This window comes from Bufo gargarizans, chromosome 2 (genome assembly GCF_014858855.1).
Source record: "Bufo gargarizans isolate SCDJY-AF-19 chromosome 2, ASM1485885v1, whole genome shotgun sequence".
Classification (NCBI taxonomy): Eukaryota; Metazoa; Chordata; class Amphibia; order Anura; family Bufonidae; genus Bufo; species Bufo gargarizans.
The window spans coordinates 3441260-3464795 of NC_058081.1; positions in this window are offsets into that span (position 1 = coordinate 3441260).

Below are 23536 nucleotides of genomic sequence, written 5' to 3' on the forward strand. Positions count from 1 at the left end.
GACCCAGCCTATTAGAATTAATGACAAGCATCCCTGATTGCCACACAGAGATGCCAGTATTGATCTGGAAGCACACACTTCTGTTTTTTTTAGCTCTCTAGATGCCATGATCACACTTAACCATGGCATCTAAAGGCTGTAATGTCCACGATCATCATTATTGCTAGTCACAGACATTAGTAGTGGGCCTCTGCTGTTTGAAATAGCATATGGCACCTGCTTGCTCATTTAAAGACCTAACCAGAGCCGTAGCTGTACGACGATGGTAGCGAACTTAGGTGTGGAAAATGAACAGCTTTTTATTATTAGCTAGAAAGTCCAAAAAGTCTCTCAGCATTTATTAACCCTTTCCGCAGTGCTGTGCACACAGATGCAAATAAACAGGATGTATATCATACTTTGTATAAGAGAAGCAGGGACAAATTTCCACAAATGTTTAGATTTTTTAAGAATTGTACCCCTGCTCCAGGGCACTACAAATGCGCTTAGGGTTTAGCCCAAAGCTACACCAGTTAGTTAGGACAGTGGGTTCACACTCTTTGATCCTTAAAACACACCAGTAGTGTAACGGTCGCGTACACACACACAGAGGGGAGGGAAGTAACCACTGCACTCCACCCACACCCCTGGCCCTGCCTACTTGCTTCGCGAGTCCTAATGACAGGGGACAACTGGACGGCAATCCCTAGCTTTCCCTAGTCTTTACCAGGAAATCTACGAGGTACAAATGGAGAAAGCAGAGAATAGTCAGGAGATGCCGGGGTCATAATTACCAGGAGAGTCATGAAGTACCAAAGGAGTTAGCAGAGGATCATCAGGAGGAAGCCAGGTTTAGAATACCAGGAGAGCAGAAAAGTACACAAGGAGCAGGCAGAGGATCGTCAGGAATTCAGCAGGAGGCAAGTACGCCAGGAAAGACAAAGTCGTAGGTGAAACCTAAATAACAGGAAATCTGTGACCAGCAGAATGCCTGTTTAAATAAAGAGCCAGAGGGGTCATGTGACGTGGCCAGCGTGACATGACTCCACACAGACTACACAGCCGGGCGCCGAGTGATTAGCTCGGCGCTCAGCCCTAAAACCATTCTCATGAATGCACATAGACGCGCGGGTGGCGTGCATAGTATTATCAGTAGCGTGGGCGACGCTGGACACGCTGAAGATGCGTTCGCGCTCCGGACATGTCCGCCTCCTAGACCGTGCCGAGACAAGTAGTTGGGGCAATGTTTCACTCCATAGCAAAGGAGAAAAGGCAGGATTGAAGTGCTCAACACAAGGCCTCCATACTCAAACAATATCGCTGTTAGATCCCAAAAATAACCTGGACCTAAACCTTTGTTGGTAAAGAAGATACAGATACAGTCCATAGCTGTCCAGGTTTCTCATTCACTACACCAATGCAAACAAAGGCAACCGTGGTTGGCTGTCAATGGCAGGAGACTTAATGGGTGCCATGACACCAATTTCTTTCTTCTAAGAACTTGGAGATGGTCCAGGAAGAGACAATGCTGTTTAATGATGCTGCCACCGGTGTTTGAATGGTGAACAGCAAAACTATGGGAGCTACTGTACTCCTGCTTGCTGGTGGATCAAATGAACCTCTTTATTACTGGTCTGCCTGGGCCATCTGGAGCTTGTTCGCCATCTTTCTGTGCCCTCAAGTAACCACTGCTCCTAACACTTACTAACTGCTAGGTGAAAATTGCTTAGATCACAGGCAAATCATTGACACAACTATCCTGCATCTATCAGTTCAACGATTTCCCCCCTCTCAAAGTCTGTCAACCAGGTAATGTATTTGAGTGCATAGTAGAGGCATGCCTAGCCGTCAACAATATCCCACCAAGAAGTGCACTAGACAGAATTAGCCTCTGAAAGCCTTTTTATAGGGCAGTGGGCATTTTTACGCAAGACCCAGTGCATATCAGATCACGCCTGTAATAATATACATTTCTTCATGCTGACTTTTGCAGCAATATGACATTTATATCTGGGTGAAGTACAGTATTTAGTTGTTTTTTTGTCAATGATTGTGTATTGCTAATATGTAAACATTACAATCTGTGGATAATGTTCAAATTATAATATTTAGAATGAGCTCATACGGTTCTCAAAAATCATGAACACCAACCATGAGATTTCTTATTTTTCCCTCTTTAATTTTAATTAACTTGAGGGTTGATGTTATGAGATTTCTTTGTCCTATTATTTTTAATTCTCCTTTCCTGAGAGGTTTGAGCTTTACTTATATAAAGATTGTGATTTCCTAAGCGTTCTTCTATTTTCAGGAGGAGCCAGTGTATGGTTTATATCAGAAAATATAATGGTAAAAGTCTGCCATGGAACCTTGTGGAATAGGTCACAGGGTTGACATTACATGAAGATAAATACTGTTGTGGAAATTTTATTAGGATGTGGTTTTTTAATATATTGTAAATTGTCATCATATCTATCAGTGTCAGGGTAAACCATTGGAGTGGATATCTTCTTGTGGATGTGAAGACGCAGCTGCCGGGCGCAGAGGTCTTCATTGGCAAATGGTCCATGTGCTAAGCACTGGGCTGTGGGCCGGGGGAGACTGATGTGCGGCGGAGCAGTGTTTTCATGGCGAATGTATGGACGCCGGCTAGGGGCCCCGCGCAAGGCGCAGATTTATTGGCTTGGCGTGGATGCATTTGTTAAGAGAACAATATAAACGAAAGGAACGTGCGTTTGTTGTCTCTAGTGCGCCTGATCAGCCGCTGGAGACAATGACGTTGTCCTGTAAATAAGCCTGCATGAGGATCATAGTAACTTTATCTGGCATTGATCACTGAGCAAGGCTGGATAACGGTTCACTCCAGTGGTAATGGGAGACTATTGTATACATGTGTTTGTTAGCTGGCTAGGTTATTTTAAGTGATGGTGGTTTCTTATCTTGCTGTATATCATCACTTCCTGTATGTTTGTTACATGACGGAAGTGTTTGGGTGACGGGCCTGCCCCTTTCTATTGTTACCCCTTTTGTGGCTATAAAATAGAAGTGAAGAGGCTGGGCAGGGGGGGGGGGTGCTGAACAGAAGCTCTACGATGAAACACCTTGTCTGACCCTTGACGAGTGTGACCTTTCCTTACACAAAAGCGCTTGATACACGTGCTTTTAAGCACGGGGGAAATTATTTGTGGTTGGCGTACTTTGGCGCACTTTTAGCGCAGCTTGGATATGTGCGTCTGACGCAAGCAAATTTCCACAACAAAGTGGTGAGCTAGGTATAACAAGGGAACCGACAGATTTTTTCCTCTGCACAGCAGGTAAAAAGGGAGAGAAAGTAAACTGTAATTTTGTCTGCTGCGTCAGAGGAAATTTCTGCTTGGTAAAAGAATGTTTTTGCTCTCTTTGTGTAAGGACGAGGTAAGTGCTTTTCCGTTGTGTAGTTTTTCGTGGATCTATAATAGATTGTACGGAGATTATATGCTGAGATTGTGACCTGTGTGCTGACCAGCACAGGGTATCGTGTTTTTCTCTCTGTTTTTGTGTAACTTTTATGTTACTGTGATTTTGTAAGAGGTGATTTTGGTTTGTAGAGGCAGCATTTTGTTTTAGTGTTTGTACAGGAGAGACAGCATTTAGAGAGGATTTGTATACTGTTAGCCTGTAAATCACCCGCAGAGTGGAGGTTTGCTCTGGTTTCGGTGGTGGGGCACAGGGAATAGAGAAACTGTTTTGTTTAATTTGGTTTTTCTATTGCTGGATTTTGTAGACACCATCTTGTCTTCCTTTGTGTGTCAAGCCATGTGGTTTTGTCGGCCATCTATGATTTCCTTTGAGTGAAGACTATGTGGCTTTGGCAGACATCTTGGTTAGTTTGGTGCTCCAGGTTTTAACAAGGAATTTATTTTAGCTTGAGCTGGTTCAATATTAGCTTTTAGTTTTGGTGTCTATGGAAAGCGATTTGTTTGTTTTTGCCTCAAATGTCAGTTTTGTCCAGAATAGTTTATTTGTCTTTCTGTAACCTTTCTATGTACAGTTTGATTTTGTTTTGGCGAGTCTTGCGCTGGATATTGGTTGAGTGTTCGGTTATGGTATAGCTCAGTAACCAGTCTGATAGGGGAATCATTGTGTGAGCATTAGTGGCAGTTTAACGGTGAAATCGTCCTATAGTTGATGATTCTGCTTAATGCTTGTATATCTGTGGCTGTTACACTGAATTGTAGACTTGTTTGGCATAATTAATACGGGTACTACAGTGTAGAAAGGTTCTGTGCCAAAAGTATTGGGACAACTCCTAGAGATCGGTACCAGTGTCTTTTTTTGTAGCAACCATTGTGGTGTTTGTATTCCTGTACAATAGAAAGCATTTTTAAAGAAGTTGCAAAGTTGAAGGACACGGCGGCCATTCTTCAGGCTATGCAGGGATCTACTGATCCGTGGCTGCAGGGTCAGAATTGTGTAACAAACCTGATCGGTACCAGAAAATGGCACAAACGGAAAGGCAATTATGCTCTGATTTTTGCTGCTGGGTGGATAGCGGATAAATATCAGGAGTCTTGTAGGCTGAAGCTGAGTTTGGAAGGAGAAGTAGAAGATTTAAAAGTGGAAATTGGTAAATTGAGATCTCTTGTCCAGCAGGCAGCTGAAGCTAGCCCTGAGTATGAATGTACTGTGAGGTGTAATACTGAGCTGTGCAAGGAGAATAAATGGTTGTCTGAAAGCCTGATGCATGCGCAGGGTGCTGTAAGGGAATTGTCTGTTCTCTGCAGGAGGACTGAGGATGAACATTCTCAGTGCTTAGTGCAGCCAGAGTCATTGAAACAACCGTTAGAGAGGAATGTGTCTGGGATTAGAGGCAATGTATGGGCTGTAGGTATGGAGAAGTCTGAGGACTTTGGGTCAGATACTGAAACCGACTCAGGGATGGAGATGGACAATGTGTCTGACCCTGGAGTTGGAAGTATTAATACAACGGCAGAAGATTCCTCAGATGAGTCTGTGGTAAGAGGACTCAATTCAGATGGTAGCATGGGATCTAGTCATGCTAGGATGGTTAATGTTGTGCAGCAAGGCAGATCACCATGTGCCCAGAGAAGGTTTTGTGCAGGGAGACAAGCTATTCATTGCTTTGCATGCAGGGAATTTGGGCACATTGCAAGATATTGTGAAGTCGCTAATGGCAACAGACACAGGTATGTTAAGTATCCCAGAACCACACCTATAAGTAAAGTAGTTTATTCGGCAAGGTAGGGTAATAGGTCCCATACATGGTTCTTTGCAAAGGCATAGTAGACAGGGACAGCCAAGGTCATGGATCCAAGAAGCAGATTTTAAATTCCAATATGAACGGTTAAAATATGAATCTTAGAGAGGAAAGAGATCGGTTCCTGGAATTCAGCAGAGTTTCTAATTTTGTGTGCCAGAGAAGGGGAAATAAAGGGATGTTATTGAGTCTTTGTAAACCATTTTACTGTTTGTATTTAAAAAAATATACAATAAAATTGAGGAACTTTAAGACCTAATTTAAATAGACTTTTCCCTTTCCCTGGAAACCGGCTTTGGGGACCTTGTAATGTTAAATCCTGCTTCTTTGTTAAAATGGATCTGAAGTTGGTTTGGGGCTGGGACAAATTAGTATTTCATTGACTGGGTGGGTAGAAATTCTCCTGCCAGTGTTTATGGTTTCAGGTGAACCCTCCAAGACATTGGTGTGTTAATTCAGTAGTATACAATTGTATGTGTTCCAAAGGTTTTTTAGTTTTTTGTATTTTGAGTTTCGGTTTTAAATAAAAAATTTCTTTTTACTGAATCTCAATGTATATATCAAGACTTCCTATAACTGAAGTTTTTTTTGGTAAAGAATGTGCTTCAGTGGTGTTTTTTTCATGTTATTGTTTAGGCGTTTTTTCATTCATGCCCCCTCCCCCATTGTTTTGTGTTTTAGAACCTTGCTGCGTTTTGTATAGTTTTGCGATACTGTGGGTTTTGTGGTAGAAAAGAATATATTCAGTTTTAAAACTTTCTTTTTGTATTTAATTTCCAAGCGAGTAGTTTTTGTTTTTACGCCCAGACTGTTTGTTAGTTTTTTTCCATTGTTGCTATTGTGGTTCGACTTGCATGTGCAACGTTTTTTTTTCCCTTCTATTTCTCTTTTTCAAGTGACAGCAGTTCTCCACTCCAGGACTCTTCTCTCTTTAGCAACATCACCACCAGAGGTTAATCCATATTTATTTTTATTTTATCAGCAGGAGATTGACTGGAGGAGCTGGAGAAAAGCTGATCTCAATTATTAGGTAGCCTCAGCTGGCCAAACACAGGCGCAGCTCAGCTGTGTGAATAGACCATTTAGGAGGCATACTGGGAATCCAGCAAAAGTAGCTCTGGCCTGAAGGACCCTGTGGGAGTGGAAATAGCATTAAGATTGGCAATAGGCCTCTCTCAGTGCACAAGATTTCTAGCTGTCGGACAAAGGCTGTGTAAAAGTTGGAGTCGGACAGATGTACTGTGAGAAGGAGCCGGGCGTTACCCTCCAGTGCACGGTCAAAAGCGTGTCCCTGGACGCAAGCAACACTGGTAACGGCTTGGTTAACCAAGGATGGGTTGTGGCTGATCCATGTTTGGGGGGAAAATATATTCCCCTCGAGGGGTCAGACGGCTGCTCAGTACATGAGATCTAGTTATGGGGTGACTATCAGCACATCATTTTCCTTCATAGAGTCCTTTATAAAGACCTCATCTGTCCATCATCAGTTAGTTCCACAAATGTGTCCTTAACGTACTGTAAACTCTTTTATAAAACATTTAGAGATGAAAGTTCATGAAGTTAACTCTACCCCGGTCACTGAGTTTCTTATACTGGGATTTCCCGGCTCTGAATGATTACAAGTTGCCTTTCTTCTCTATTGTTCTTCTAATGTATTCCATAACTATATGTGAAAACCTGTTGATCATTTTACTGGTGTCCACAAGCCAACGTCTCCGTTCTCCAATGTACTTCTTCCTTGGACATTTGGCGCTGTCAGACATAATCCTTGTGACAATTATTGTTCCTAAGATGCTGGATATTATTATAAGAGAAGGGAGCACTAGTTCCTTATGTTGGGTGTTTAGCCCAGTTTTACTTTTATGGGGTATCAGTCAGTGCTGAATGTTTTTTGCTCACGGCCATGTCCTATGACCGGTACTTGGCCATATGTAGACCTCTACATTATATCTCAGTGATGGGTGTCAAGCTTAAATGCAGCCTGATCACCTCATCCTGGGGGATCAGCTTTATGTTAGTGCTCATCACACTTGTCATTTTATGTAACATAGATTTCTGTGGGCCGCAGTGTTATTAACCATTTTTTTTGTGATTTTTCCCCTATTTTACAACTTTCTTGCTCAGACAAAACCCCTGTAAGTATTGCTATGGTAGTTCTTTGCATTCCAGTAATTATGTTGCCTTTTGTACTTATAATCATATCATATGTTTGTATTTTTATGACAATTTTTGGAATTTCCTCCACCTCAGGCCGACAAAAGACTTTCTCCACTTGTGCCTCTCACTTGGTGGTTGTATCTACTTATTATGGCTCCATGTTCGTAATCTACATGGTTCCTTACAGTGGACATTCTATGACTGCTAACAAGTTTATTTCCCTTGTCTACATTGTATTGACTCCACTTCTAAACCCTGTTATATACAGTCTAAGAAACAAAGAGATTCAGTCTTCTGGGATGAATTTTCTAAATTTATGTGGTGTGAAGACATGATAAGATGAGGAAACCTTATTTAAGGCTGTTATGTGTATAGTCAAGATATATCTTATTAGTTATGAAATCACATAATAACATTATGTTCTCTTTAGTCATAAAATAATTTGGAATGATAATAAATGAAATGTAGTTGAAGTGAATGTATCATTGGGTGACATTTCATTTTCCAGTGGCCGGGTTTGGGGTGGCCCTAACACTACGCTGGGTCCCCCGGACACGGTCAAGGTGTCACCACGTGTTGCTGCTCTCTTCTAAGTGATATGGTAAGGTGTGGTGCACCGCAATTGGAAAAAAGTCCAGAGAGTCAGGGTCTTCAGTAACCAGTGTGCTTCTTTACTGAGGAATTCAGGTGCAAAACAATACAGACAAGGCATAGAGCTAGCTTCTCCATTCTCCTCCCTGGCAGAAAAGGGATTGATGCTGAGGAAAGTCCTGAGCTAGCTGTCCCTCTCTCTCTTTCAGAAGTCCGGAACCCTGGTCAAAGGTCCATGGTCTGTAGCTCAGTAGTCCGCGTAACTCCTTGGTCACAGGGCTGGTGACCCATGGTCTATGGATCAGCATCTTCTTCTGGTCACTCATGCAGATTGGCAGAATCTTCCCCTTCCAGCTATGAGAGATGGAAAGTGTTACAATGTATCTGTTTTGGGCTGAGCTTCTCCACTCCACCTCTCCCACTAGATGGTTTCAGTCTTGCTAGAAATTGTACATAAGGAGAGCATTATATACAATTTCTAGCAAGACTGAAACCATCTAGTGGGAGAGGTGCAGTGGAGAAGCTCAGCACAAACAGATACATTGTAACACTTTTCTGTCTCTCATAGACTTACATTAGAGCTTCAATGACAATGACACAGCAGTTTTGCCAGACAAAAACAAGTTTCCATACACAACAACACAGCTAAAACAGACAGTAACAAGGTCAGTTTGTCTGATTTTGGAGATAAACAACACTAAAACAGGCTCTTCTTTAAAGCCTTTAATAGCTGTGAAAAATTACCAGCATCTCATTCAAAGTCCTAACAGTCTCTCAGTGTTCATTAACCCTTTCCACAGAGCCTTGCAAATACAGTGCAAATGAACAGGATATACATCACAACATACATATAAAATGCTGTTACACAGTATTAAACAGTATAAGTTAGCCCTTTCAAGAGAAATAAAGTAAGGAGTTTTAACTTTGCATAGGGGATATGGGCAAATGTCCACAAATGTCAAAACGTCAACGTACTCCTGCTCCAGGGCACTACAATTTGAATGAGGTTTTTATTATAAACATATATTATAGAGATAAGCAAACCTTTTGAGACATCTGTTTGTTATCGATTTGCCAATTTTTTTTAATAGTTCAGTTCAGACTCAAATTGATTCTACCAAAGTGGTTCCCATTCCCTTGAAATTGGTATAAAACACTCTCTAGTCTCTAAGGACTTGGTTATTTCTTTATTAAATTTAGCTTTCTCTTTCCTCCCTCCCCCGCCCTTAGCTCTGGAATGCAATGACAGCAATAGCAAATCGTGTCGGAGTAACCCTGACATACATAGATATGGGTAAATTCATAGTTGATGGCATTAACATACATGTTTGAAAACACACTCTGTGGTATAAGTTCTGCTATTTCATATTCCAAAGCTTCCAGAAATTGTCCCTTATCAGGGGCAGATGGTACTTAAAAACACAATGTTATAGGATTAAAAAATAGACTTTAAAAAGTGGCTTGTTGAGGGACCAAGCGTTCAAAAATTTTACCTTGACAGGGTCAGAACCCATGTCAATACGACATGCACTAGTGTTACTTGTCACAAGAAAGTGTAGCTTGCTGAGACCAAGCCTCCAAAAATGATGCTTTAGCGAGGCCAGAATGCATGTTCAAGTGGTAACTGCCAAACCAAAAAGTGGTTCATTGTGAATAAGCCTATAAAAATGTGCCCTTTGGATTGGGAGCAGCAGCAGTGCAGTGTGGATGTGTAAAGTGGCAACAGAAGCAGCATAGCATAGAACATAAAACAGAGTAGATCGGCTGTCTGTGGGTGGTAGTAGTAGTGACGGATAAATAGCATTAATTTTGGTGGCAGTAGGGGATTAGCAGCAAAGAGTAGCAGCCGTATGGAACATGATGGTAGGCAGGCAGACAGAAGAGTGGCAAGGTGGGGCACCGTCAGCAAGGCTAGATCTATTCATGGGCCTCAGCTGAAGGAGTGCGAAATTCCTCCCAAATCCAGGCTTAGTTCATTTTGATAACGATGCATTTACACGATCGTATATTTTTGAGGTCCACAAATCCACAAAAGAAACAGATGTCATCTGTGTGACGTCCATGTTGGATTTGTTACTTTTTATGGACCCATTGTAACAATGACTATCCTTGTCTGCAAAAAGGGTAAAAAATAGGACATGTTCTATCTTTTTTGTGGGACTGCAGAATGGAAATACAGATGCGGAGAGCACACGGTGTGCTGTCAGTTTTTTTTTGCAGACCCATAGAAATGAATGAGTCTGTGTGCGATAGGCAAACAATTCAGATCGGATGAGGACAAAAAATACAATCCTGTCAAAAGGGCCTAAACGTGATGTTTTTTCAACACTGCCAGAGGATAACTTGGTCTGTTTGGTTGTTACAACACAGCCTACGGTGCTGAAAACCCTCTCCGAGATGACACTGGAGGAAGGGCAATAAAGAAGACAAAGAGGATACTTTGTTAGTTCGGGGCCACTGCTCTAGTCTGTCTGCCCATAGGTCCATGAGTTCGGGGTATATGCTAGAGACAGGCCAGAGTATAGGTTGGCATTGAGGCTGGAGGTCTCGGATTGTTGATTTGCCTCAACCTGGCCTATGTGAAAACACTGCTCTTTATGTTGAGGAGACAGAACTGGCTGCTGCAAGTGCTCCTGCTTGTGGTGGCAGGAGGTGGGGCCTTCCGTTCAGACATAATGGAGGCAGGAGTTTGCTCTCTGAAAGCTGCTGAAAGCTGCGTACACAGTGTTTCCTGGTAGTAACTTAATTTGACCTCCCTTTCGGAGGTAGGAAATGTTCCCCCATTTTGGTTTGATAGCAAAGGTCTAAAAGCATTGCTACCCAGTAATCATCAGACTGCTTGAAACTAATGATTCGCCTGTCAGTGCATACAGCTAACAATTTTGGCCAGCATGCCTGAAGAGCCAGTTCTTTAAGGATCCACCTTCTACTGAGACAATTGGGTGTTGTAGCCAATATCACTTTCATAAGCATCATCATCATCCTCCACCTCTGACTCCTCCTCACCCTCCAGTGGCAGCCCCTGATTCTCCTTCTCCATGGAAGTTTGTCCATGTGGGTCCCCAACAGCCAAGGGGCAGATAGCAAGATACGTTAGTTGTTCTTATTCTGCCGTTGTGCCCTGTTACATGAGCTTCAACTTCTGTTAAATATGAGGGGGCATGACATTGTTCATGCCACAGTTGTCTGTACCAACAAATTTTGTGGCCTCTTCAAAGGACTTCAGCAAGTGAGAGGCCTTTTTCGATAACCTGCCGCTGCCTGACTTTGAAACAACACATGCTCCCTGCTGAGGCAGTCTGGTACATGACAGAATCGTTCATGGTTTACCGCTTCTCATTCAGATGCTCTGGCATGTGCAATATCGAATTACAGTGAGTTAGAATGTTCTTGATTAGGGGTGTAATGGCGGACCATTTTGTCACTGCAAGTTCAGAAGAACATTCCTCGCCACTTAAGAACATGTGTTATTTCCCCTACATTCAGTGCAATCACTAAGTTATGTCCATTGTTTCTGACCACCTTGCCCAGATAAAGTTGGTGAGGTGACAGCTAACAGGATATTTGTTGGTTGATGTAGTTTAGTAAATGTTCACCTGTGTGGACTACTATTTCAGGTGCTACCTATGCAAAGCAACCCCCTGGTCTACTTTTATACCTAAGGTGTAACCCACATTGCACTCACGCCAATACTTTTAGGGTGCACCATTTCATAAATTTGGAGCAGGCATGCAAAGTCTGGCCTAAAACTTTGACTCAAAAACAACAGCAAATGATAAACTTCTCCCATAGAAATTAGTGAAAATGTTAATCTATGACAGGGCTGGTAGTCATGGGTGTTCTCCAATAGGTTCTGGATGCACAGTGAATTTTTTTATCTCTATTCAAGCTATGGATTTTTAAAAGTCCCATTCAGATGACTGGGACAGACCAAAAAAAAAGTGTGTTCTGTGGGTGCTGTATCCACTTGCACTTGTAACTTGCTTAATTGTGTTATTATATATATATATATATATATGAGATGTCAATCTGTGTCTTAATTGTATTGAGTTTGGGTATTGGTAAAACAATTCCATGGTATACAATCAGAATAGCGGCCGATCCAGATGCCCTCACCCAATATGGTGGTTGCGGTGCCCCCGACGGTCTGCGCATGCACCGGGCTCGGGCCCCGCCCGCCGCTCCTGGATGACGATCGTCGCGCAGTAATTGCGTGACTCTCCTCCTCCGGACCTCACTCCGGTCATCACATGTTCCATCACATGATCCATCACCATGGTAAAAGATCATGTGACGGATCATGTGATGACCGGAGTGACGTCATCACAGGTCCTGTTCATGTAATTAATGCTCACCCCAGGTCCTGTTCAGCAAAGGAGCCAGAAGGAGATGCCGGGCTACGCGAACAAGTGGACTAAGGTGAGTTCAAATTTATTTTTATTTTTTAACCCCTACAGCGCTATTATACTCTGCATTCTGTAGTCAGAATGCTATTATTTTCCCTTATAACCATGTTATAAGGGAAAATAATACAATCTTCAGAACACCAATCCCAAGCCCGAACTTCTGTGAAGAAGTTCGGGTTTGGGTACCAAACATGCACAATTTTTTTCACGCGAGTGCAAAACGCATTACAATATTTTGCACTCGCGCAGAAAAAATCACGGGTGTTCCCGTAACGCACCCGCACATTTTCCCGCAACGCCCGTGTGAAAGGGGCCTTATTGTAGTGTGACCTACGCAGGATCAGTACACCCTGTGCCGGTAGATGATATAAGGGATAATGTAATGTATTGTTGAGTGTAAATATTCAAATAGTAAATCTATTTTTAACTGTCACACAAACAGTGGTGTTCATATTGGGAAAAAATATATTTTTTTATAGATTTAGCTAATAATCGCACATACGACTTCAAACAAAAACCGTTGTACTCTCGCAAACTTACATAATCATGTGATCGGATACTCCCAATTTTCAAATGAAAAAACACGAATTCAATCTTAACATTGGATTTGGACTAGTATGAAAGACGATGACGAATATTCTAAAAAACTAATACATAGTAAGATATCGAATATATCAGTATTTTAGAATATTTGTCTTAGTTATTTGCCGTCGACACACTACGACTCGACAAGCATCCTGGCCGTCACCATGGGAATGCCGGGTGGTTAGAATATACAATCGGATATGAGTTTTCAGTATTTTATTCAGATCCAATGGTGCTAAAAAGACGAATATTATACAATACAAATATATTCGCTATAGTACTATAAATTCTGTTCTAACTTAGAATACTCATGAATAGTGTAAAAAACGCTTAACATCGCTAGCAGACCCAGTGGAATTGCGTGAACGCATAGTGATATCGAATTTAAATCGTAAACCCCAAGCATCTAAATAGACCATTGAGAAAATTTTGCAATGTTGGTTTGTGAACACCAGATGGTGTTATAATTTTACATAAAGAGTAAAATTATAAATCAGTAACGATTCTCATTACTGATTTATAAGTGCCTCTTTATGTTGGATAGTTTATGTTATGCGACAAATAGGCAATTACATATGTGCTTGAATCGCGTCTCATAAGGGCTGTATACTAATGCTGACTGCAGTTCCATGCGCCATCTGGTGTTCACAAACCAACATTGCACCCTGAATTTTCTCAATGGTCTATTTAGACGCTTCGGGTTTACGATTTAGATTCAATATCGCTATGTGCTCACGCGATTCCAGTGGGAGCGCTAGCGATGTTGTATCTGTACTTTACAGGCAGGAACCAAATGGCACACAGTTAAGCCCAACCTGTAACCTCATGACATTGTTCTTGTTGAAGACTCTCAAGCTCAAAGATATCATTGGCCTTTGGGCCTCATTACTAAAGTATTCCCAAGTGAAGACGGATGTGTCCATAAAGTTGAGGTCAATAGTGACATCGGCGGATGCCAAGCGGCACTGTCTTCTCTTCAGTAGCCATTGCATTGTTTTTTGTTATTGTGTGTTCATATGCGTGCCTACACCGCCACCTAGTGACCTTTAGCTGTAAGCGCATTGTTGTTATAAGCTATGAATGTTCATTAGGTCACCTGACTTCCTTTGTGGGAAATAGACAGGCACCTTCTGCCATTTTCCTTCACCTCTTGGAAGGAGCAGCTGCACATTGTGTGTCTCTTTACTCAAGCATTGTCGGTAAGGGATTAATTAATGTTTTTTTTTTTTGAGCTTTGTGTACTTTGTGCTGTACATTCAGTTCTTGTATGTTCCTTTTTTCTTGTAGTTTACCTTATCTACCGCCGGTTAATAAAACCACAATTTACAGAAATAAGTCTCAACTTATTAACTAGTAGAATAGTGATATCTGCCTGTTGAACTGCATATAGACCCCGTGGGTAGATGTTGTGAGAACAGGACAATCTGCCTTGTAGAGGCGGTGAAGCATAATTACAGTCTCTTCCTCTTTATTTAGTGCTGCCCTCAGCATCACTAAATACACGCTCTGAAAAAACGCTGGGGGCAGGGCAAGCCAGTACCTCCAAGGTGTAGAGCGTCAGTTCGTTCCATGTGTCCAACTTGGACACCCAATAATTGTAAGGCACAAAGGGATCACTGAGGATGCTGACACAGTCTACTACGTATTCCTTCAGCATCTTCCAATATTTTTCCCTCCTTGTGACACTAGACCACGTATCAGGGTGAAGGTGCTGGCGGGGTGTCATAAAAAAGTCCCAGGCCTTGTTGCCCTGCCTCTGTTGGAACTGCTATGTGTTCCCCTCGTATCCCCTCCTCGATTGGCCAAGGAACTATGTACTCTGTAGCCAGCGTTGTATGCTGGAAATTTTTGGAGCAATTTTTCAACAAAGACTTTCTGTTAAGAGGAATACAATAACAGAGTCAGGCAAGCCAAAGTCAAAGCCAGGAAGTCACGCAGGTATACAGGGAGCAATACAATAATCAGGTCAAAACACAATCCGAGTCAGAAGCCAAGAGGTAACGTCAAATCCAGGGAGGCTATATCCACAATTAGAAAACCACTGCTTCAAATCATCCACATGTTGGTCAAACATACTATCAGTAGAACATATCCTACATGCCCATAGAAACTGTCAAACTGGAATTGATCTGATCATCTGTGGAGGATGTAAAGGAAGGACCGGCACTCGTGCTTAATTCTTTTGATGAAGAATTTAATTTAAATCACCTATTGATTCATAGTGACGCGTTTCAGCACATGTGAGCACATGAAAGCACATGTGAGTGCTAAAACGCGTCACTATGAATCAATAGGTGACTTAAATTAAATTCTGCATCAAAAGAATTAAGCGCGAGTGCTGGTCCTTCCTTTACAGCCGTATTACTGGGATGCCTGCCCGCTGACACGTGCACCGCCAAACAACTAAAGAGAGCAGTGCCGGCCATTTCACTTTACAAATCTGTGGAGGATGGGATGAAGAGTCATGCAAGTAAGAGTTCACAGAGGTCGGCTACCTGAACACATTTATCAGGATCAAACCATTAACCTCTCTCTAGAGTTGGACATCCAAAAATGTGATAATATCCTTAGTAAATATGTATGTCAGTTTTATGTTTCTGGTATTATTGTTTAGCGATTCTGCAGATCATTTATGCTAACCTGCCAGATCAAAAATGTGTCATTGATGTATCGTGCCCCCAAAAATGGTCCATCAATGCATATCGATCTTACAGGAACAGGTCCCTCTCCCACAGCCCCAGGAACAGATTAGCATATGAGGGTTCACAAGGAGCCCCATCGTGGTCCCTTGAAGCTATAGGTAGAAGGACCCATTAAAGGTGAAAAAATTGTGTGTCAGAACAAAACCCAATAAATCTAACAAAATTCTTCATTCTCCGTTCATCCACATTTTCCCGTTTCAAAAAGAACTCTACCGCTTGAATGACATTTTGGTGCCTAATGATGATGTAAAGTGACTTTAAGTCTCGTGTTACCAATAGCATATCCTACTCAAGGTGGATCCCATCAATCTCCAAAGAAAATCCATGGTATCTTGTATGAAGGATGGAATATTAGCCACTGTGTTCTTTAATTTTGAATCTAGATATCGCCCAACCTTCTCTGTGAAATTGCCACTACCAGAGATAATTGGCCTACTTGGGGGTATATTTGCATTCTTATGCATCTTCGTAGAGGATAAAGTGTAGGTATAGTGGGTTCCTTCACAATCAGGGCATCATGCAAGGGCTTGGATATCATATCATCTTTCAAGGCCTTGTTCAGAATCTTTTCCTTGAATCCTTCAAACAAATATAATGGATCAAAGGGTATTTTCTGTAGCATTCTTTGTCCCTTAGCTGCCTATAAACCTCCCTCTCGTATAATAAATGGGGCCAGCCTGCAATGTTACCTCCCTTATCTGAGGGTTTAAAAACAACGTCAAAAAGCTTAGACAAGTTTTTAAGCTCTGACGTTGTACTCTGGACAGATTGTCCACGGGCACCGAAGTAGGAATATCCAAAAATTCTTTGGATACTAATTTTACAACAAGATCCATAGGAGGACATAACGAAATTGGAGGAAACTTCTTTGACTTACATTTGATGGATTAAGGTATATCATCACTTCTGGCATGTTCACCTTCTTCCAATAATTCCTCCAGAGTCCGCACCACCTTCTGTTCTTCATTAGTAACAAAAATCCCAGAAACCTCTTCCTTGTGGTGCTACCTTTTTAAAAGAAATGAACGGGTTAAAATATGCAGCTCTATTATCTCTGTAAAATGATTAAAAGGGGCACACAGGGAAAATGTGAGACCTTTTTCCAGAACTGATATATCTACTGAGGACAAAACATATTGAGAAAGATTACGTACCTTTAGATTATCATATTGTGTGTCCCCCTTCTTCTCCAGAAAGGTCCTCCTCTTCTCACTGGAAGTAAGGCCCAGAGCTACTTTTCTTTTACTTGTTGATTTGGACCTAGTCATCCAACCAACCGACTCCTGATGATCAGAGATTGAGAAAATAGACAAAACTGAAGATGTTCGATTATTAAACTAAAGGTTCTCCTTCCTTGGTAAATAATTATCTTTGCGCTTCCATCTGCATACCCTCTTCTGCTGAAAGTCATTGCAGTTCCTGGATTTAGTATCCGGCATTTCCTTTTCCCATTTCTCAAAATTCTTATTAAGTATCGACTCAAAAGCACCAAGAGATTCCTGGCAACACTCTTGTCTCAAAACCAGTTGTATTTTCTAAATTGCAATATCCATTGTCTCCAGACTTCTCATATTATAATCAATCATAAACTTATTAGCTCCATCATAACAGATCTCCTCCTATCTGGACAGAAATATTTAATTATCTATATCAAAAGAGGGGAACACTTGTATCCTCAGACCCTTCGGGATCAAATTCTTCTGAAGTTACCGCTCCAAAAATGCTTTGTTCCACCAAATCTTTGTTAGTTTATTTAGCAGATTATTTAAGCTGGCCTGCATTTCTTTAGCATTCCCTGGGTCACCAACTCCAACTCCTGCACCATTTTCCTTGAAAATAACATCAAGTAAGTAAAGCCAGGATTGGTCTATGGCTTTGTAATCCATGGTTTTAGCTGAAGCCAAATCGGTAAAAACAACAAAAATGTGACTATAAACCAAGTAAAAAATAAAAATAAATCAGCCCACTTATACAAAAATATGAGAGAAATATCACAGATTAATTAACTACAATATATTACTCAAATAAGCACATGACTATAGCAAAAAAATATATAAATACCTATTAAAATAAAAGCCAGACCACACTTTGAGTATACACTTGTGCACATCTAATTCTATAATTCTATATTTTCACTCTTATTAACATATAATGATGTCATTGCACAATGAAAGAGTGCCAGGGAGGCTAGCCCTGATCTGACACACCCCAACAAAACAAGTTTGCACGTTTGGCAGATGAGGGGGATGTCAGTCTGGGGAAGGCACTGCTGCAGCCGGACACTTCCTCTGCCAGTCAGGGGAATGCAAGCTCCAGTAAGAAGGGAACCAGGAGAGCAGGGCAGGCCAGACAGGTGCTGGTAGTGGGAGACTCCATTATTAGGGGAACAGATAGGGAAATCTGTCACAAAGACCGTGATCGCCGAACAGTGTGCTGTCTTCCTGGTGCTAGAGTTCGACACATCGCGGATCGGGTTGACAGATTACTGGGAGGGGCTGGAGACGATCCAGCGGTAATGGTCCTTTCGGAACCAATGACAAAGTTAGAGGTAGGTGGAGAGTCCTTAAAAATGATTTCAGGGATTTAGGTCAAAAGCTGAGGGCAAGGACCTCAAAGGTAGTATTTACCGAAATACTGCCTGCACCACGAGCCACACAAGAAAGGCAACGGGAGCTTAGGGAGATTAACAAGTGGCTCAAGAACTGGTGTAGGAAGGAGGGGTTTGGGTTCCTGGAGAACTGGGCCGATTTTTCTATCGGCTACAGGCTCTATCGTAGGGACGGGCTGCACCTCAATGGGGAAGGGGCAGCTGTGCTGGGGAGAAAGATGGCTAGAAGGTTGGAGGAGTGATTAAACTAGGGACTGGGGGAGGGAAATTACACTATAGGAGGGGAAGATAGTGCAGATAGAGACCGGGGGCAAGGTAGTGGGACTGGGGGAGGAATGGAAGGAGGGACTAGAACAGTTCAGAAGGAAAGGTGTAGAGTAAAAAATATACATAAACCTCTCAAATGTATGTATACTAATGCCAGAAGCCTGACTAATAAAACTGGTGAACTGGAATTAGTGACGTGTGAGGAGGACTATGACATAGTGGGAATAACTGAGACATGGCTGGATGATAGCTATGACTGGGCAGTTAATGTACAAGGTTACAGTCTGTTTAGAAAGGATCGTCAAAACTGGAGAGGGGGAGGGGTCTGCCTTTATGTAAAGTCCGGTCTAAAGCCCACACTCCGCGAAGATATAAGTGAGGGACATGAACATGTGGAGTCACTGTGGGTAGAGATACATGGAGCTAAAAACAAAAATAAATTACTAATAGGAGTTTACTATAAACCACCTAATAAACCAGAGTCCACAGAAAATCTACTACTAAACGAGATAGACGATGCGGCAAATCATAATGAGGTGGTTATTATGGAGGACTTCAACTACCCAGATATACACTGGGAAACTGAAACTTGTATATCTCATAAAGGAAACAGGTTATTGGCAATAACCAAAGACAATTACCTCTCCCAACTGGTTCAGGACCCAACTAGAGGGACGGCCATACTGGACTTAGTATTCACCAATAGGCCCAACAGAACAACAGACGTGCAGGTTGGGGGACACCTGGGAAATAGTGACCACAAAGTAATAACCTTCCAATTATCATTCAAAAGAGTGTTTCTACAGGGAGGAACAAAAATACCAAACTTCAAAAAAGCTAAATTTAGCCAACTAAGAGAGGCCATAGGCCTAACTAACTGGGACAAAGTCCTCAAAAATAAAAATACAGCCACAAAATAGGATATCTTTAAAAACATCCTAAAATCTCATTGTGAGAGGTACATACCGTATGGGAATAAAAGGTTCAGGAACAAAAAGAAACCAATGTGGATAAACAGAACTGTAAGGAAAGCAATAAATGACAAAAAGAAAGCATATAAAACACTAAAACAGGAGGGTAGCACGGAAGCACTGAAAAACTATAAGGAAAAAAATAGAACATGTAAAAAACTAATAAAAGCGGCCAAACTAGAGACTGAGAGATTAATTGCCAAAGAGAGTAAAACTAACCCTAAAATGTTCTTCAATTATATAAATGTTAAAAAGTATAAATCTGAAGGAGTCGGCCCGTTAAAGAGCAATGAGGGGGGAGTCGCAGAGAGCGACGAGGAGAAAGCAAAGCTGTTAAATATTTTTTTCTCCAATGTATTCACTGAGGAAAATAAACTGTCAGATGACATGCAGAATGTTGAAATAAATTCCCCATTAAAAGTGTCCTGTCTGACCCAGGAAGAAGTACATCAGCGACTTAAAAAGATTAAAATAGACAAATCGCCAGGACCGGATGGCATACACCCCCGTATCCTAAGGGAATTAGGTAATGTCATAGCCAGACCCTTATTTCTGATATTTGCAGATTCTATATTGACAGGGAATGTCCCACAGGATTGGCGCATGGCAAATGTGGTGCCAATATTCAAAAAGGTTCCAAAAACAGAGCCTGGAAACTATAGGCCGGTAAGTTTAACATCTGTTGTGGGTAAACTGTTTGAAGGTTTTCTGAGAGATGCTATGTTAGAGCATCTCAACGGAAACAAGCAAATAACACCATATCAGCATGGCTTCGTGAGGGATCGGTCATGTCAGACTAATTTAATCAGTTTCTATGAGGAGGTAAGTTCTAGACTTGACAGCGGCGAATCAATGGATGTCGTGTATCTGGACTTCTCCAAAGCATTTGACACTGTACAACATAAAAGGTTAGTATATAAAATGAGAATGCTCGGACTGGGAGAAAACGTCTGTATGTGGGTAAGTAACTGGCTCAATGATAGAAAACAGAGGGTGGTTATTAACGGTACACACTCAGATTGGGTCACTGTCACTAGTGGGGTACCTCAGGGGTCAGTATTGGGCCCTATTCTCTTCAATATATTTATTAATGATCTTGTAGAAGGCTTGCATAGTAAAGTATCAATTTTCGCAGATGACACTAAACTGTGTAAAGTAATTTACACTGAATGAGGACAGTATACTACTACAGAGGGATCTGGATAGATTGGAGGCTTGGGCAGATAAGTGGCAGATGAGGTTTAACACTGATAAATGTAAAGTTATGCACATGGGAAGGAAAAATGCAAGTCACCCGTACATACTAAATGGTAAAACACTCGGTAACACTGACATGGAAAAGGATCTAGGAATTTTAATAAACAGCAAACTAAGCTGCAAAAACCAGTGTCAGGCAGCTGCTGCCAAGGCCAATAAGATAATGGGTTGCATCAGAAGGGGCATAGATACCCGTGATAAGAACTTAGTCCTACCACTTTACAAATCACTAGTCAGACCACACATGGAGTACTGTGTACAGTTCTGGGCTCCTGTGAACAAGGCAGACATAGCAGGCTGGAGAAGGTCCAGAGGAAGGCATCTAAAGTAATAACTGGAATGGGGCAACTACAGTACCCTGAAATATTATAAAAATTAGGGTTATTCACTTTAGAAAAAAGTCGACTGAGGGGAGATCTAATTAATATGTATAAATATATCAGGGGTCAGTACAGAGATCTCTCCCATCATCTATTCATCCCCAGACCTGTGACTGTGACAAGGGGACATCTTCTGCGTCTGGAGGAAAGAAGGTTTGTACACAAACATAGAAGAGGATTCTTTACAGTAAGAGCAGTGAGACTCTGGAACTCTCTGCCTGAGGAGGTGGTGATGGTGAGTACAATAAACGAATTCAAGAGGAGCCTGGACGTATTTCTGGAGCGTAATAATATTACAGGCTATAGCCACTAGAGAGGGGTTGTTGATCCAGGGAGTTTTTCTGATTGCCTGATTGGAGTCGGGAAGGAATTTTTTATTCCCCTAAAGTGGAGAAAATTGGCTTCTACCTCACAGGGTTTTTTTTTTGCCTTCCTCTGGATCAACTTGCAGGATAACAGGCCGAACTGGATGGACAAATGTCTTTTTTCGGCCTTATGTACTGTTACTATGTTATTATATATATATACTATTGGTATTTTTGGTGAACGATTATCCGACAGGACCGACACTATATTTGATATATTTTCTATTTACAATTATTATTAGTAGTGTGTTTTTATGCCGGATTTCCTATGTCATCATGTACGACATATCAGGTCACATGACAGATCTATCATTTTTCGCGCCACACACGTGTGGCCCGTTTCCTATGAGATCCTGGATCCAGGTGCATTTAAAACAACGGGTGTGGAGTAGAGATGAGCGAATCAAAGCTGACAAAGTGGAATTCGATCCGAATATCAGGAAAATTTTGATACGCATTGAATGCGAATTTAATCACAATTTCCAGCAATTGGTTCTTGGAGTGCAAGTGCTATGTTAAAAAGACTTTAGTGCGTATATCTGTGTACAAAAAGAAAAATACACACACATTTCACTGTTGCAGCTATTTGTGGTGAAAGCATTTAGTGGACTATTTCGGTAAAAAATATATTATCAGTTCACTATTGAAGTCATTTGTGGTGAAAGTGTTCAATGGCCTATTTCAGTACAAAAAAATATATATATTGTCAGTTCACTGTGAAAGCGTTTAGTGGCTTATTATAACACAGAAAGAAGAATATATACGCATTTCACTGTTGCAGTTATTTGTGGCGAAAGCGTTTAATGGCATATTTCTTACAGAAATAAAAATATATACGCACTTCACTGTTGCAGTTATTGGTAGAGAAATCGTTTAGTGGAATATTTCAGTACAGAAAGAAAATTATATACGCATTTTACTTCTGCAGTTATATGTGGTGGAAGTTTTTAGTGGCCTGTTTCAGTATAGAAAGAAAAATAAATACACATTTCACTGTTGCAGTTATTTGTGGTGAAAGCATTTAGTGGCCTATTTTAGTACAGTAAGAAAAATATATAGGCACTGCACTATTGCAGTTATTTGTGGTGAAAGAGTTCAGTGGCCTATTTCAGTACAAAAAATATATATATATACGCACTTCACTGTTGCAGTTATTTGTGGTGAAAGCATTTAGTGGCCAATTTCAGTAGAGAAATAAAAACATATATGCATTTCAATGTTGCAGTTAATTGTGGTTAAAGTGTTCAGTGGCCTATTTCATTACATAAAGAAAAAATATATATTCATTTCACTGTTGCAGTTATTTGTGGTTAAAGCATTCAGTGGCCTGGTTCAGTACAAAAAGAAAAACATATATGCATTTCACTGTTGCAGTTATTTGTGGTGAAAGCGTTTAATGGCCTATTTCAGTACAGAAAGAAAAATATATACGCACTTTACTGTTGCAGTTATTTGTGAAGAAAGCGTTTAGTGGACTATCTCAGTACAGAAAAAAATATTTATATACGCACTTCACTGTTGCAGTTATTTGTGGTGACAGCATTCAAAGGTCTATTTCAGTGCAAAAATAGAAATATATTGTCAGTTCATTGTTGCAGTTATTTGTGGTGAGAGCATTTAGTGGCCTATTTTAGTACAGAAAGAAAAATATATTTGCACTTCACTGTTTTAGTTATTTGTAGTGAAAGTGTTTAGAGGCCTATGTCACTGCGAGAAGAAAAATATATACACATTTTACTTCTACAGTTACATGGGGTGAAACCGTTTAGTGGTTAAGTATAGTAAGAAAGATATATACGCATCAAACTGTTTCAGTTATTTGTGGTGAAAGCATTTAGTGGCTTATTTCAGTACAGAAAGAAAAATATATTTGCATTTCACTGTTGCAGTTATTTGTTGTGAAAGCGTTTAGTGGCCTATTTCAGTACAGAAAGAAAAACATATTTGCACTTCACTGTTTTAGCTATTTGTGGTGAAAGCGCATAGTAGACTATTTCAGTACAGAAAGAAAAAT